At 37.9% G+C, this 11,080-nt stretch overlaps 1 long non-coding RNA gene across 1 annotated transcript in view; it reads left to right on the top strand.

Moving 5' to 3' along the window:
* The first annotated feature begins 7,296 nt into the window (after positions 1–7,296).
* The window catches only part of LOC120753169 (uncharacterized), a 38,594-nt gene continuing 34,810 nt past the window's right edge, over positions 7,297–11,080 (top strand). The window contains exon 1 of the long non-coding RNA XR_005700998.1: positions 7,297–7,344. This is a non-coding gene — a long non-coding RNA (uncharacterized LOC120753169). The remainder of the gene's footprint in view (positions 7,345–11,080) is intronic.

Raw genomic sequence — 11,080 nt, 5'->3', positions numbered from 1 at the left:
TTTGCTCAAAGCTCCTGCTGAAAAAGCACTTCACCCAGAGCCATAGTATTGAATTAATGGTGTAAATATATTTACAGAATATACAACCCTCAAAACTAAACTCAAACAAATAAATGGCATTATACGTGTTTTATTACTGAAAGTATATAGAATTCAAAAAACCAACCAGACCCCAAAATCTGTGCCTGTTTTTTTGTAATCAGTGTGCATTGCCAGTCAAGAAAGGCTTCAGCATACAGAATGTTCTAAGTGTTAATAAATTCCAACATAAATATTAAGACTGTTCTAAGGAAAAAATAGTATTATATGGTGTACAGTTGAAACTTTGAGCCTACCACAAATCCCAGAAGCTCACATTCCCAAAACAAATGCTCTCCAGCAAATACCAAACAAAAATAACTTTTCAACAGAAGATGTCTCTGGAGTGTAGAAAAATACCAGCTCTCTTAGGATGGTCATGCAAGGGAAAGTTAGTAAATAGTCATCAGAAGCTCCAGCTTCTTCTGTGAGCTCAGCCAGCTATCATGCCTGGATGATGGTAAGAAGAACAAGATTATTTTCATTTTCTCTATGTGACAAATTCCTCTGTTCTCCAGATTAAATGAAATAAAGCCCTCCACTGCATCTGGTATAATAAAATTATTCTACTACCCCCTTCTAGTCCAGATGAGGCAATCAGAAATGAACACTTTTCCCTTACAGCTGCTGCTGCTTCTTTTGATCAAAATTGCTCTGTGTTCTCAGTGACTGTAAATCTGAAAGAGGAAGTGTTTTTAGGAGACAGAATAGACGTGCATCACCCTCTTTGGTAAGCATTCAAGGCTTTCTGTACTCTGGGGATTACAAAAAAAGCTCTCTGCATATTTCAAGGTCTCAGATGTTATTCTTTATTAATGGGATTTTCCACATCAAAATCTCCAAGCATATAATGGATATTATTCAGGCCAAATGAATTCATAATTGAGTTCCAACAATGCAAAATCCAGGATTTTTTTTTGAGAATCTTAATAGATCTTACATTACTAGGCTGTTACCAGCCCAATCCAGAAAGGAATGAATAATGCTTAAACCATTAAGCTATTAGGGTTTTTGAGGAAATAGAAAGCATCCACCCTATCTAAGAAATCAATTCCACAGAAATTGTTCCATTGTCAAACACTCTGGGAAAGCGAGTCCATTATTTTGTTGCGGTTTTTTAAAGTTACGAGGGTTTCATCAAGACAGCTTCTTTTTTTAACTGTGTGGTATTATGTACAATGCTTCAACATAAGCTAAAAAATAGGATGCATTCATGGCAAGTGCTGTCACATGGGCTGCATTCCCAAATGAGACCATTCTTCTTATTTCCAAACAACTGGTGACCATGAATTCTCACTACCTGCAGCAATAACACCTGAAGGTATTTATCTGGCTCTCTGCCATCTCAGAGTATCCAGCAAGGACACTGTGTACATTCCATGTGTGAATGGAGGTAGGATCACAAATTGGCAGGAGTCTGGAAAGATGAAGAGACATTGCTCGGTATAGCCTCATGGATTCATAGTAAGTAGATTGGATTTCATGAAGTCCCAGCTTAGAAGGCAATTTTAAAATATTTTGCCATATCTCTGCTTTATCACAGGAGATACACTTCCCTCAAATATCTCTTTTCAAGTCCAACCACTTTATACAAAGAACTTTAGACCAAGCAGGAGATTAATTCAAGGCAGAAAAAAAAAAGCAGTATTTGAGGCTCCTGTGATGGCAGAAACATAAGTGAGCACTATATTCTTTAATGGGGCAAAGAAATTTTGCAACAGTCTTTCACAGTCCAGCCTGGGGGGAAAATAATAGTATGACATCAAACTTAGTGATTGCCCTGGTACCAAGAATTCAATTGATATAAATTTTCATTTAAGTCTGTAAGTTCAAGGGTGCTTTACATCTTTGCCATGTGCTCATAGACTTTCCTGGCTAGTGCTGCTGGCCTCTAGAAAATTATTTTTCTGCATATGATTCTTGGGTTACCAATTCTAAAATCAGGCAGTACAGATGCTATTTTGTTAGAGCCTGCTGGCTTTTGAACAGCCTAGGATGATGTGGAAGGGAGATAAACACTTGGTAATACGTCCAAATTCACCCAGTTTCACACCTGCCACACCACTGGCTGAAGAATAAATAGGTTTTTTATTATCTTTATTATCTTTTTAACTCAAGCTGTGACAAAGTAATACGAAAACAGAATATTTGAAAGAGACAATACATGTAAAGACTTTTTTAAAATGTAGGTTTAGGAATATAAAAAAATCTCAGGCATTTTGTACCAACATAAAACCTGTAAAACATCTCTTTCATTTGAAGAAATTGATGTGGGTAGTCAGCAATTCTCTCATCTCAGAAAAGAGATCTTCCTGATGGAATTCTTAGCCAATATTTTTTTTTCTGAAAGTGATTTAGATACATCATACATCATGAGTCTCCTCTCAATTTGCTCTCAGCAAGGAAATTGTCTCCAACTCATTCAGGGAGCACTTTTGAAACTCCTCCCATTAAACATAGACCCAGTTTTTGGAGGTGTGAGCACTTTGACAGGCTCTACTTCTGTGCATGACTGTTCTGCATAACATTCTCTGGCTATGATTTTCCTTTTGCTTTTCTGAAGTGTTTTCATCTAGGGGCAATATTATAATCAGACAGTTAAGTACTGAGGGCTTTGGGAAGAGCAGCACCCAATATTTGTTTTCTGAAACAGAAAGCGAGACTAGAGATGTACTGCAGAACATCCCTGTTCACCTCAGGGAATCAATTTTACCTTATCCACTATCTTGTTTCTGGCAGTATTCCACATCTGGTCCTTTTGATGAAGATTTGAAAGAACCCTATGCTATGGAATATCTGGCCAAATACATATATTTGTATCACTGTGTAACATAGGACAGTGAGGTTTCAAACTCATTGAAGGTTGTAGGAAGAAGGCTGGGTGGTGTTCCCCAGGGATGGGAGTTTAGAGAGTCAGCAAGTGAGATAAAGGTTTCTGGAGAAGTCTGGGTCTTGAGAAGCATCAGACATAAAAGGAAAATACAGAACTTGGTCTAATGCCTCTCACTCAATGTTCTGTCTCACCTACTGCAATCTGTGTTACTCAGAAGACAGTAGTTTTCATCTTTTAAAAGAATTTTTGAGGCAGTTAGGTGGAATAATTGGTAGTCTCATTCATTACTAGGGTTCTTTCAATTATTATCTTCATGACAGTATTCTTGGGAACTTCAAGACCTTGAACCTGCATGTTTCAGATGGGAGCAGGATTTCTAATTCTAAGGTCAAAAATACCAGCCAATTTCCTTAAGATTTTCCAGGTTAAAGATTTTGGGCTTGAGATCCAAACAACTGCAAAAAGACAATTTCCTTCCAAATTGTACTCCTTTTGAAGTGGATGTCAATACTTCTGGATTTTTCAATTAAAAACAAAAACAAAAACAAAAACAGCTAACTATTTTTGATTTGGTCTGTTCCAGTTTCACTGCCAAAAATATCCATATTCCATAATTGGTGTCTTGTATTCTATAGAAACCCACCTGCCTTCCAAGCAACAAAACCTCTTAAGAATTGTTTAGCTATGAATTTTTTTTTAATACCTCATCTATCTCATGCTGTCCATTTGAAAGTCATGATGTTGATTTTTTACCCCTATGGTTTTACAGTTAACCTCTAGCGATTGGATCAATTTCATAATCAGTCTTATGTCTAGAATGCCAAAGAGTTTCCTCCCTTTTCTGTGTCAAGGAGTGATTTATACCTGTGCTTTCCAGGGAGCAGTGTTAAGGCTATACCTTCCTTTTCCTGCTGTTCCAGAAACCAGGAAATTCTACTTGTTTCTATTCCAACATTGTTCAGGTTTAGATACTGTTAAAAACATGTATGATGGAGCAGTTCACAAATTACAGGATCGTTTTATGGATGGTCATATCATTAAAGGGAGATATTTAATCCATACTCAGTTTTCACTGTTGCTTGTTAGGATCTTCTTTAGACCAGTAGAGAAAAAACACTTTTGAAAATGACAGTGTGATTACAAGAACAAAAAATTGATCTGAAGTCTTGTAGCAGTGTCCTGGTTTCAGCTAGGGTAGAGTTAATTTCCTTTCAGTAGTTCTTACAGTGCCATGTTTTGGATTTAGAATGAGAATGGTGTTGATAACATGCTGATGTTTTGGGTTTTTGCTGAGTCACGTTTATCCTGATATATTTATCAAGGATGTTTTTCCTTGGCTCATGCTCTGCCGGTGAGGAGGTACACAAAAGAAACAGGGAGGGAGCAAAGCTGGGACAGGTGACCCAAACTGACCAGTGGGATCTTCCACACCACGTCATGCCCAACATCAGCTGGGGGCAGTTCCCTGGAGGGGCCAGCCTGGGTCTGGAAAGGGGGTCTGGCATTGGTCAGTGGGTGGTGAGCAGTTGCATTGTGCATCACTGGTTTTTCCCTTTTCATTACCAATATTGTTATAATTTACCATTATTACTGTATTTTACTTTATTGTCAGTTATGACACTAATCTACCTCAACCTGAAAGTTTTACTTGGATTCTTTTTCGCAGTCCACTGAGCTGGGGGGAGAGAGGGAGGTTGAGTGAGCTGCTGCATGGTGCCTAATTTCCAGCTGGGCTCATATCACGACTGGCAGGTAGACCAGGAATTAAGTTTATCTTGTTCAAAGCATTTACTAGATTTTAGGATTATGATGGCTGTGTCAGTTCTGACTGATGAATGTGGTAAACTGGGTACAAATGGAGGTGTGTATATTTGCTTTGTTTCATCTCACATGAACGAGTGTTTGTATTTATGGAGATGCGTACAGATTATGGAGGAAAAGGATAATACAGCTGTCATCCTGTATGAAATGTGAACTTTGGACATTGAAGGAATGAGACAAAAATGATTAATTGGATTAATCATGGATTCTACTGTAAGACGGAATCTCTGCTTTGGAAAAACACTGGCATCTCTACCAGAGAAAGCTTTACATTTGCTATGATATTTGCAAAGAGTGTAAAATAAATGGCTTGAACAATTTAGATTACCGGAAAAAAGTCAAAATCCCTAAAGGAAATATTTTTCATTATAACCAACACAATGAAGATTTCAGGAAAACCTATGTATTACTGGCCACAACATCAAATTATAAACATATAATATATCCTGAAAAATGTACTGTTAAATGTGTATTATGAGACAGCACAACATTATGTAAATGCTACTTATTTTTTCTCCTCGAAATAGAAGAGGATCTAATATAAAATGCCTCTTTGTCTTTTTCAGTCATAATGTCACTGAGAAGATGGAAAGCACAAAGACAGCTCAGCTCAGCTCAAATTTTATGCCCCTATGTGGTGTACTATATTAATAATAATGATGTGTAGTTAAATAATTTTGCATTCTTGTAAACTGGGCTAGGAGGACGCTTATTATTAATGGTCATGTCAGCTTAAAAATGGTTTTAAGGAAACCATTAGGGATGATAGATGACATTGGAAACATAGAAAGACAATAAAGACTCCTTTCTCAATGAGCAGTTGCATCTCTGTAAGAACCTAGCTTGTCCCCGCTGCTCAGTATGAGAGTATTGTTTAAGCATTTGTGTGTTTCGGGGGAAAAAACGTTATTTTGCAGAAATGACACTTGAGGAAGAATGTGCCCTGTTTTACTGTTGCAGTGTTTTAACTGAAGGGATTTTCAGTTTCAGTGTGATCCAGAAGGCAGTCACTTTCAGCGTAAGTGGAGACTCAACAAATGTAATTTTTATGTCAGAAGATCCTTCAGGGTAAGAGAATGTTAATTGGTTGCAAATGGCCATAGGGAACTGAATATATAAGCTGGTACAAGAAACTTTAGTTTGTGACAAAAAAGAGTAGTTTCTCACCCACACTGCAGGTGAAGTTTCAATGGTCTAATCTAGCATTATTACTGCTCTTATTTTCTTACTCTCTTCTTTCAAACATCTTTAGTTTCTGTTTCTTCCTTTCTTTTTGCATTTCTTTGTATTTCTGCCAGCCTTTTAAATAATCTTTTCCTTTGTTTGAGACCATTGGTTGAGTCCTGGAGATGCTTCTACAGACCTACATCAGGGAGACATTTCCCCTTCTGATTCTGTGAGGCAGCAAATGATGAGGTAGTGGTTTGTGTGAGGACAACACTGCTGAAGGCAGCAGTTGGAGGCAAAGTGCAATAAAAATCCTCTTATGTTGTACTTTAGTCTGCATTCCAGGGGCATGCCTGACTATTTGCTGCAGGCAGCTTCAGAATGCCTTGCGGAACAAAGTTGCAGCTTGTCCCAGGGGCCAGAGACAAATGGAAGACTGGAATTGAAGAATTTTTCTTGGTTAAACCAAAAGGATGCCCTCTGAATTGGCCTGAGGTGCCTGCTATCTGCACATGTCTCTCAGAAGTACGTACAGAGAATTTGCTGAATGCAAGAGATGGCTGGGGTAATAAAACATTCATGTCATGGGTAACTTCTTTCCTATGACTTGACTGTGGAAGGAAAAGCTGTCTGCTCCACAGGTGGAAGGATTTCAGGAGCACTGGCTGTTATTGGGAACATTGCTGGAACACACAGTCCCAAACATGAAAACTAGGAAAGTGTAGGCTAATCTGTTCAATGCTTGTATATAGAAGATCTATATGACAAAACATATATATTTGAAATGCCTTGTAAATGTCTTCATTGACTTTAGATTTTACTCAGATATTGCAGGTGAAAGGGAAGAGCTTTGGAACAATTAAAATGTACTTTTTTTTTCATTATTATTTTGGTCAGAACATCCAAAGAGTAAAGGAAAGAGAGGTTTCTCAGACTAGTCAGAGGAAGAAGGGTTGTCATCATTCTCCTTTTGCCAAATAGCTCACAGAGTAAGGAATGCTTTGAAGATGCTGTCTCCTGCAAATGTGATGTAACCAGCAAGCTGAAGTAGGCTGACCAGATTAGAAACATCGCTGAGAAACTGTCAGAGTTTCTGAAGTGTAGGAGCTGTATGACACCTCCTAGCAGGTAATACTGGAGAGAGTACCATCCTGCACCGAGCTCCTTAAACCCACCTGCTCAGACTTCTCCCTCTCTTGAGAACTCCCAGGATGTGTAGCCTTAGGTTAGGAAGATGGAGGAAGAGATTGAATTCCCCTAGTCTGAACGCAGAAAGAATCTCCAAAGTGTTTGCAAAGACAGCAACCAGGTGCCTTTGGAGGTCAGGCTGGATGGAGTTCAGCTGGGGAGGGGTGTTTCCCATCTTCTTTCAGGACTTTCAGCTGCAGCAGTGCAGTGCAGGAGGTTGAGCTGTGAGGAGAGGCTTCACCCGTGTGCTAGGGGAGGTTTGTTGGTTTCTAGTATTGCTTTTGTTCACTTCCCATGTGATTTCTGTGAGGTGGTAGAAAGGTGGCTGTTTCTTTTTGTGGCACTGAACTGAATTAAGCAGCTGTCCTTAAGCCTTGCTCCAGCAGGACAGCACAAGGAGGGGCTGGGGTCTGACCGAAACCTGGATTTTGCTATGCATTTCTGAAGTTCAGGTTTTGTCCCCTTACATCTGTGTAAATTATTTGGGCCTTTTCAGTGTTTGGATGTAACACAGAGGGGAAGTTAGCCAGACATTACACTTTATTTCCATTCTCACCCCATCTTTTGACATTTTTAAAGTGATTGACTGGAAAGAGTATAAAGAGGATGTGTTATTATTTGACTATGCTGCAACAAATAATTGATGTTTTTTAAAGTTTTCTTTCATTCAGACTGATCTGTAGCTCTCTAGCCTAGTTTATTTTTGATTATAGAAATTCATTTTAGTTAAGTCATTCTATTATCAGCAGGATCTGCCCACATTTGGTTAGATTAATAGCTCTAGAAACCACAACATTTTTCCAATTGCTTTGAATCAAAGTTGCGTTAACAGAAAAAACCTTTTGCTGAGGTTCGTCTGAATCTTGTTAATGCAGAAAAGTTGTATTAAGGGGTCTTTAATGTGTATCTGTGATGCTGTGTTGGTCACAGCTTTATCTTAGTTTTGAGCAATGTCTACTGATTCTCTAGCTTTCCCACTTACAGTTTTGTTCATGCTCATGACTTGGAAGCCTCTATCTGTCCTTTTCTTCACCACTCTCTTGATCAGTGGTATCCTTTAGTTCTTTTGGTGCGTTGCAAACTCTTATCTTCTGACAGGTAAAGCTTACAGATCAGAAATGAGAAAAATCTGTCTTATTTTTTCAAACAGCTGCATTTATGTTGTTAATACATATACTTTTACTGAATGGCTTCATACTGCTACGTAAGACATGTTACATTCATTTTTATGAATCTTTCATGGGTCTTGTCTGATCTCGTAATTGTATACGCCATCAAACATTGAGGGGGTCTTGAGAAGGGGGAAGTTGCAGGGTTGTAAAACTGGGGTGGTCTTTTGGTTTTGTGATGCTGTAATATTGTTTTGTGAATTACCCCAGCAGTAGAAGGGTACAAGTTAATTTCAAGGTTGTTTTCTGTACAACTCTTCAAGACAGAATTGGTAAAATACTGCAGAGCCAGTGAGAACCTCTGGGTGACACTAAACAGGGTCTTAAATCTGTGCATAACACTACAGTCCTGTACAACATGCTGATATGGGAAAAGGTGATAAGAGCATTCTGTTCATTTATAAAGCTATTTTTCAACACTGGGTCATGTTCGAATCCCTCTGCTCCTGCCAGTAGCTGCAGTCAAGTATTGTGACGGATTTACAGAACTGCATCTTATCTCTTAAGAACTACAACCAGATGCCATAAGTCAGAGAATCCCCATGGCTGTGTTTATTTATTTATTAGTGTAGTGTCTTCTAAAGTGTTTTTGTCTTTCTTGGTAAATGAGCACATTGTCTGTGGTCTGATCTTCACAAATCCCCCATTTTATTTGTGCATCTGATTAATTCCTGTTTGAGAATGTATTAATATGTTAGTTGCTCTGTAAGTTCCTAACTTGCATCCCATGTGTTTCTCCCGTTGGTGGTCGTAAGTTTGGAAATGCAGAAAATTTTTTACTGCTTCATGGCACTACAGATCATATCCTGTATCTACTGAAATTATTCCTCCTCCTCGTTTTGTGTAGTTGTTCCTGCTTTAATTGGCTGAAGTACTGAATTAACAGGCTAACAATTTTTAAAATTTATTCCAGGTGAGACATAAATTATATTTAATCTCTTTGTGACCACATTTAGTGTATTAATAGATTGAATTCAGGATCCTGTCATTCAAAAAAATTCTTATAAAGTACTAAAGTTGACTTACCTTTATGGACTTCTGCTTCAGCGTAAATAACCCTTGACACAGTGTTGAATGTCTGAGGCTGGTGCTCACAAAGAGGGCCATATTAGATGGAAAGTACCTAAAATAACTTGCTTTAAAATATATATTATATTGTATATATGCTAAGTCCCCTGATCTCTGGTTATTCCTTTTAATGTAGTCTTCAATTTGGGAAAAGGAATAAGAATCATTATGTGGTACACTTCATGCTGAAATGTCATGCTCTCCAGGCACTGGCTCTCTCTCAGGCTGCCAGGGTCATGTGGCCCATTACCCTGCAGTTAAATTCTGCCCTCTTGCAAAACAGTCCTGTATCATGCCAGCAAATGTATTACTGCATGAAAAATACATGAAGTGTAATTTTCTCTTTGGTAATCTTAACATTTCTAAGACGTGACCAGTTTAGATGTGGGACGCAGAAATCCCTGTGTTCAAGGAAATTAAGTGGGGTGTGAGAATGTTTCTTGTGCATCCCATCATGTAAAGGATGTGTTGTGGTTTTATTGGGAACTGACTGAAACAGAAGCTTTTCACAAGTGAGCTGGATCTGAGTCTAAATGGACAGCTGTTAGGAGAACACAATGGCACCTTCAGGGCACAGCTCTTCAGTTTTCTCTTTTGTTAAAAAGATCAAAATGGCTATTCCTTAGTTTTAATGTGAATATGCCTCTATCTTCTTTGCTTGTTTGCACAAAGTTAATGTTATCCATATTGCTGCACTTTACGGCTATGAATCCACCTGTTTCTTGCAGCCACTTTCTCATATGAAGCATCTGGAACCAGATTTGGATTTGTTACATGGAAATTCCAGGGAGGGCGAGGAAGTCAGGCTTGGATAAAAGGGAACCATAACTGGGGAAAGTGGAACGGAGAAATTCTAGCCAAAACGTTTTTTGGGAAAAAAACCAAAAAGAATTCTAATGGTAGGAGAACAAGAAGTCCTAGTGATGAGATATATTTCATACTATGAAGTAGTTTCTCCTGATGAAATCCTGTCATTGAGGTTTTCCTTTATTTAAATAAGAACTCTAAAAAAGTGTGTTTGGAAGAAATCTTGTGTGGTTGGGGATACACTGACCTGAGTTCCAACATTGCTATGAAATTGTATATTTAGAAAATCATCAATTAAAATAAATAACAATAACATCTGAATTATCACCTAATTCGAAGATTTCTAGGAGTATCAGATTGGGCTGATTGGTCCAGTTGTTCAGTGCTGCTTGCCATCATTCTTACAGTGAATATGCAGTTACTTATACATGTAACAACTTTGCAAACCTAATCCATGAGAGTTCACTAATTGTACATGTTCAATGGTTAAAAGTCCCTTATTTATGCCACAGTTAATTAACTTATTAATTTTCAGAACTTTAGTCTCTGTGCTTGAGCTAGAAACAGTTCTTTAATATCTCCTTTAATGTTACTGGGAAAGGAGAGCGTAATTCCTGGTATACACTATTAATAACGCTCTTATGCTCTCTCTACAAAGGATTTTTGTTTTTGACTATCAGACCTGACTTTTCTGAAGAACTCTGCACCTCATATGTATTAATTATCTAGATGCTAAAGTGAGAAAATGTTCCTGCATTTTAACAAGAACCCTTTTTCTACTTAAAAAAAAAAAAAAAAAAAAAAAAAAAAAAAAGGATGTCTGCAGTTAAACATCAGCAGTCCAGTCTTTCTGAAGATTTTGTTCAGGAAAACAAAAGAAAAAATAGCAGCTGTCATGGCAATAATAGTATTGACTTTTATTGTAAGGAAAAAACAGTTTCTGTGTCCA

This window comes from Hirundo rustica, chromosome 5, assembly GCF_015227805.2.
Source record: "Hirundo rustica isolate bHirRus1 chromosome 5, bHirRus1.pri.v3, whole genome shotgun sequence".
NCBI classification, from domain to species: Eukaryota; Metazoa; Chordata; class Aves; order Passeriformes; family Hirundinidae; genus Hirundo; species Hirundo rustica.
The sequence above is the reverse complement of the archived record's forward strand: the minus strand, read 5'-3'. Positions and strand labels throughout refer to the sequence as shown.